Source organism: Periplaneta americana, chromosome 5, assembly GCF_040183065.1.
Source record: "Periplaneta americana isolate PAMFEO1 chromosome 5, P.americana_PAMFEO1_priV1, whole genome shotgun sequence".
NCBI lineage: Eukaryota > Metazoa > Arthropoda > Insecta > Blattodea > Blattidae > Periplaneta > Periplaneta americana.
Genome location: NC_091121.1, coordinates 17,837,424 through 17,843,423, shown reverse-complemented (window position 1 = coordinate 17,843,423; position 6,000 = coordinate 17,837,424). Strand labels below are relative to the sequence as shown.

Sequence of the window (6,000 nt, the reverse complement as noted above, 5' to 3'; positions counted from 1 at the left end):
CAATTCCAAACCCTGCCTGTTATCCTGAACTTTCCTAATGGCATATTCTAGAGCGAAGTTAAAAAGTAAAGGTGATAGTGCATCTCCCTGCTTTAGCCCGCAGTGAATTGGAAAAGCATCAGATAGAAACTGACTTATACGGACTCTGCTGTATGTTTCACTGAGACACATTTTAATTAATCGAACTAGTTTCTTGGGAATACCAAATTCAATAAGAATATCATATAATACTTCCCTCTTAACCGAGTCATATGCCTTTTTGAAATCTATGAATAACTGATGCACTGTACCCTTATACTCCCATTTTTTCTCCATTATCTGTCGAATACAAAAAATCTGATCAATAGTCGATCTATTACGCCGAAAACCGCACTGATGATCCCCAATAATTTCATCTACGTACGGAGTTAATCTTCTCAAAAGAATATACTAACCTCAAATAACAGGACTCAATCACGTGAACGACTGGAAGTAAGCACAGTGTTTTTCATCCTGAGTCAATATTGCCAAAAAAAAAAAAAAAAAAAAAAAAAAAAAAAAAAAAAAAAAGGACGCAGTACGTCTCGCACGTTGTTAGTTGACTATGACGTAAATGAAATTGGGGCCAATCTGCGTACAGTAACGCCACACCCACTTTCTGATCGTGAAGAGCAACTTCATACACTAAAAATAAGAATAAAAGTGGAGCATTTTAGCCCATTTAATGCTGCTTTTTGAGACGTGGCGCATTCCTGTGCTGATCGGTGTGAAGATTTCCTAGGACTTAGCTGTATTGTTACTTGAATATCTACGTGTTTCTCCTATGTTATTCTTGCATCCAGACATTATTTTCAACATATACTTTGAAAAAAAGGTAAAATAAACATAACGTTTTTATTACTGTACCTGTCTACGGTGCATTATTTATATTGGATTATAGATCTAAATCACCGTCATTAAGGCTGGTTCACAATAAACCGGGAACGAGAACCAGAATGAAAACGAGAAGCAGAGGACGTGAATATGAAAATTTTTGATTCACAATAAACCGTGAACGTAGACGACTATGCATATCGATATGCATGTCAATAACGATATGTAAAGTCGATATTACGCATTCTGATGTTATTTGTGTATAATTGATCAATGGCGTTCTCTCATGAGTACAAGGCAGCCAACATAAACACAGGTTAACCAACTTCGAAATTTCAACTGAAACATTTCATTAGGTACGGTATTATAAATATACCCATGCATCTTTATTATCACAACCTATTTTAAGTCTACCATAACGTAAAATAATTAGAGAAGAAACATTTGTAATAGAACAAAAATGAACACAACAGTAGTTATTGAATTGAAGCATGAATATGTAGTGTGTAATACAACCAATACAGTAATAAAATATGATTCGCTTCTGATCGGTGTTCAAAGATGCAGCTATTGAAAGCCACGTATTCTCCTTCATTTTCTCATCTTTATACGAGGCGCGCCGCTTATCGTAAACTTGAGGATTTTCCTCAACACTCAATATTAGAATCTCATCAAATAAAACTTGCTCCATGATGCACAGCACAGAACAAAATAATGCATAGGTTATGTCACGGTCTTCTTGCTACAAAATATACGACGACAAAATAGCTTTTAGATGGCAATAGTGGGCTGTGATCGGAAACGTGAACGCCAAAGTTGAAACTTGGCCTACTCTCCGTTCCCGATCCCGGGCTACGGCAAGCTTTTCGTTAATTGTGAACGCTCACATTTAAATGTATACATTTTAACAATTTTACCGTTTTCGTTCCGATTCTCGTTTCCGATTTATTGTGAACCAGCCTTTAGTCTCTGATTCCTTTTTCTTCCGTACGAGAGAGCGGTCGTATCTCCCCACTAAACACGCGAGCTGCGACTGGTTATATGCTAGACCTAGTAAGTTATATATTATGCCGCGCGCTGTATTACAGTCATAGTTGATGTATTACGTGTGTTATGATCACTGATTCTCTTTTTGTAGGGCAATAGAACGCTCGGGTCGCACAGTACAGCTGGATCAGGAGGCCTCATCAGCAGACATGGCGCAAAGTGAAACTTCCTCTTCATGGTTGGGAATGGCTGCTGGTATAGGTGCCATAGTTTTAGCTGGAGCCCTGATCTATGACTTTACAAGACGTCGAAACAATAATGATTGAAAAGAGAGGGTGGCATGCAATTGGTGATTGTTATGCTATTACATTCTTTAAGTATATTTTACGAGTGTCATCCAGAAAGTAAGAATGTTTGTTCGTTTAATAATATCCTTAATACATCAATTATTCTTGTGGAAAATAAGACATTTGTCAAAGTGTGTCACAATAGTACATTATGCAACGAGCCTATAATGGTAGTAATTAAGACGCGAGTATGTTTGTTTATGAAACGAGCGCAAGCGAGGAGGAGGGGAACTGACTTTCTAAATTGTGAGATGTGTGCAGACGTGAAAGTATTGATTTTTTTCCGAGGAACGATGGCATTGACCTTGATATAATCTAGAGAATAACATGAACATTAGTCTTGATATAACCTGGAAATTGATTTAGAATTGAAAAACGAGATGACAATTTGAATTTTTTTGAATATTATTTACAATTAACGCTAATTATTATAGTAACAGAACATAACCTTCTGCGACAGTATTGGATTTCAGCCTCCGTGACTTTTCGCTAGTTGTCTTTCGATTGCATATCCGAGAATAATCGATACTTGCGCTTTTATAATGGTACAATGGTGATTTCTCATTGGCTGAACAACTGAACTATAATTAATAGGTGTACTTTAATGAGGTGTATTAAAGGGCTACTACCAGGTGTATAATTACTACATTTCGGCATGGTCGAGCGTAAAGTTTTATTTGAAAGCTGTTATCGTACAAATCCATTATCTATCAATTTAATTAGTCCTCTACCATAATTTACGTTGTATCATCAATTTTTATGTATATTCCGCTAAAAAACGGATCAAAATCTGGAGGGGTGAAGCAATGGCGGCTGCTGGAAGGTGTTTTGAGGCGCTACCTTCCCCGTCAAAGTAATATTGCTAATTTTTTAAATGTATATTCAATGCATGGGTTACATTTTGGTGATCTTCACCGCAACTAAAGAAACAAATTATTATATAATTTTTGCTCTACAGTAACCAGCACCTGGCCTTTGGTAATTTGCATGCCACTAATTATAGCCTATGGAGGGAAAATACTTATTTGTATTATTTTGGCTCACGGTAAAATTCTAATTTTGACTTCATTTGAATTTGAATTTAAATTTAAATTTATTGAAATTACAAATTCCATATCGTTTATGGAACCTCCTATGTGACAGTACAGAGAATAATTTTTCAGGAGGAAGAAAAAATTAATTAAATGTCAGTATGCCTACAATGATCCTCGATGATGTCATTGATGTTCATCATATTCACCAACGTTTTTTTTTTTTTACCGAATTATCTAGTATTCTTATGTATGCCTGTTAATATTTAATTATTTTTCTCTTTCTCCTGAAAAAAAAAATATATGCTCTGTATTGTCACATAGGAGGTTTCATAAAATCAATCCCGGTATACTGGTGGAAGTGAAATAATCTTGCAGCTTTTAAGAGCGAATAGCTCATGTTGTATGTAACAAAAAGTGTAATACCATGTGGTGGAAACTATAGCAGCGGTCATCAGCACAGTGCACCCTCGGGCTAACGTCTCTTACCCGCGCATAAGACATTTCACTGGCGTGCACCCGTGGCTGCTGGCGGGTATGCTTTCTATCTCTCCCTTCTGCACGACGGAGCATATTACGTTGCACTCGTTTCACTTTACCCATTTCAGCGAGTGCTGACGACTACTGCTCTACAATTTTCTCAGAATTTTTTTTTTTTCAAATATTTAACACCCTCTTATTCGGTAACTATTGCGAATAGGATCGTGATTTTTGTCCATATCGATAGAAAATCGAATAAAGAAGAATTTATTCCTCTGGCGAATTTCCATAGCGTAGGCGGTTTTCGTGTAAATTTAATTTAAATCCACTAATTTCAAGCCACTGAACAATGCGAAACAGATTGCAACACTACACTTATAGACAGAGAGGTTCTCCTAGCGCAGTCTTGTCAAGGTCAGTAGTACGAGAGGGTTGTGGCTCGTGTGGCAACGGTAGCAGCTTTCTCCTATAAAACAATCTACTACGAACTCCAACCTTGGGATACTTACATATGTTACAATGTTCTTACGTTAAATGTTAAATTTAAAATACTATACATGAAATCCAGAACTCTGTGTTCGTATTGAAATTAATTCATACAAGCAGTTTACTCCGAAACCCTAATATTAAACATTAAAAAAAAATCCATGGCGCTACAGCCCCTTGAAGGGCCAAGACCGACCAGCGGGCTGCTGGCCTCACGTCCACATGCCGAAGCAGAGGTGGACGATCATCCAACCAGAATGGAGGTATCGTGTGGTTAGCACGATGATCCCCCTAGCCGTTATAGCTGGCTTGCGAAACCGGATTTTCGCTACCTATCGTAGCTCCCCAAGTGCATCACGATGCTGGGTGGGAACCCGTCCCATACACTGGCCGAAATTTCATGAGAAAATTTCTTTCCCCATGAGAACTCGAACCAGCGCGCATTCCGTAACGCGAATCCTAGTAATATTAAACATGCTTATTGCAAAATATCTAATTAGCTAATTACATAATACACTATTTCCCCACCTCACGTAATGAATAATGTATTCTGAACTATAGATATTTTTAATATTTTGAAGTATGGAAAACAGGTTTATAAATATTTTATTTTTAAAATCACTGAAAATACATTATCTCACACTTCAAATATTGCACAAGAAAATATCTACTTCGGTCGTAAGTAGCCTATTGCACAGCACTTAATTAATTATACTTGAAAAAAAAGTTCAGATACTTATAAATTATCAATGTTTTACTTTGTGGTTCCACTAGAAAATCGTATTATAGTAGGCCTACTGCAATAATGAATGATACATTTTTTGCAAAAAGTAAGCTCAATCAACATTAAAACAAAAAGCTTTATATCTTCTGAAACAGACTAAGCCAATGCTTTTAGTACAAGAGACTAGCAATTAACTTTCGAGCAATCGAACTCTCAGCTGAGCTGTCAATCATTTGGCCACTGTAGAAAAGTCAAACCATGGCTATGGCAAAATATGCCGTCTATGGTTACTTTGACATGCCTGACCTAGAGAGACATCTTAGTTCGTTGACCTCTCACGAGAAGAAAAACCATTGTGTTAGCGGCGATGTTGCCGGACTGCTGAATCTTCCAACTCAGTTTCTAATTAACCGTGCATTTAATCACAAAACGTAATATAGGTTTTCTATTCATTTAAGTGTACCCCATCGTCCCTGTCAATCTGCAGGATTATTTCACTTCCACCCTGTATTATTCAAAATGTATAGTTTTCACCCAAAAGAACAAAATCTCGTGCTTGAAGCAATTCCAGTTTCATAATATAGTACTAGAAATTAAGTGAGACAATTGAAATTTTAAGTAGAAATTGAGAAAAGGCAGTAGTTGAAAAAAAAATAAACTTATCTATAATTTGCGAAAGAAAAGTTAAATAATGAACCGTTTCAATTTAAAGAAATATAATGTTTAATAACAATTATTCTGTTATGTATTACCAACGTGCTGAAACTGTTATTATTAAGGTTACTTAATTCTGCATTTATTTTAATAAATTCATTGTATGATCTTAACCCTTAAATAAGTTCTAGAGCATGAACTTACTAACCCTAATTGTCACTGTAGAAAATTTGTGTAGAGCTATGGGCATGGATGGGCAACTCGTGCTCCCAAAGTGCTAAAAAAAAAACCTTGAAAGAGAGAAAGGCAGACGGAGCCAGCCACAACAGTTACAAGTTGTTTGTAGTTTCGCTGCTAAAGCCACGGTGAGCTCTGGCGGCTCATGCAGGTGATCGTGATATCTATTCCATGATCTGAATTTCAGAATGACGCATGGTAC

General features: G+C 36.6%; 1 protein-coding gene across 1 annotated transcript in view; it reads left to right on the top strand.

Moving 5' to 3' along the window:
- The first annotated feature begins 1,978 nt into the window (after positions 1-1,978).
- LOC138699498 (cyclic GMP-AMP synthase-like receptor) overlaps positions 1,979-6,000 on the top strand; it is a 60,773-nt gene continuing 56,751 nt past the window's right edge. Inside the window, exon 1 of the mRNA XM_069825429.1 lies at positions 1,979-2,188. The gene's annotated coding sequence lies outside the window, so the exon portion shown is untranslated. The remainder of the gene's footprint in view (positions 2,189-6,000) is intronic.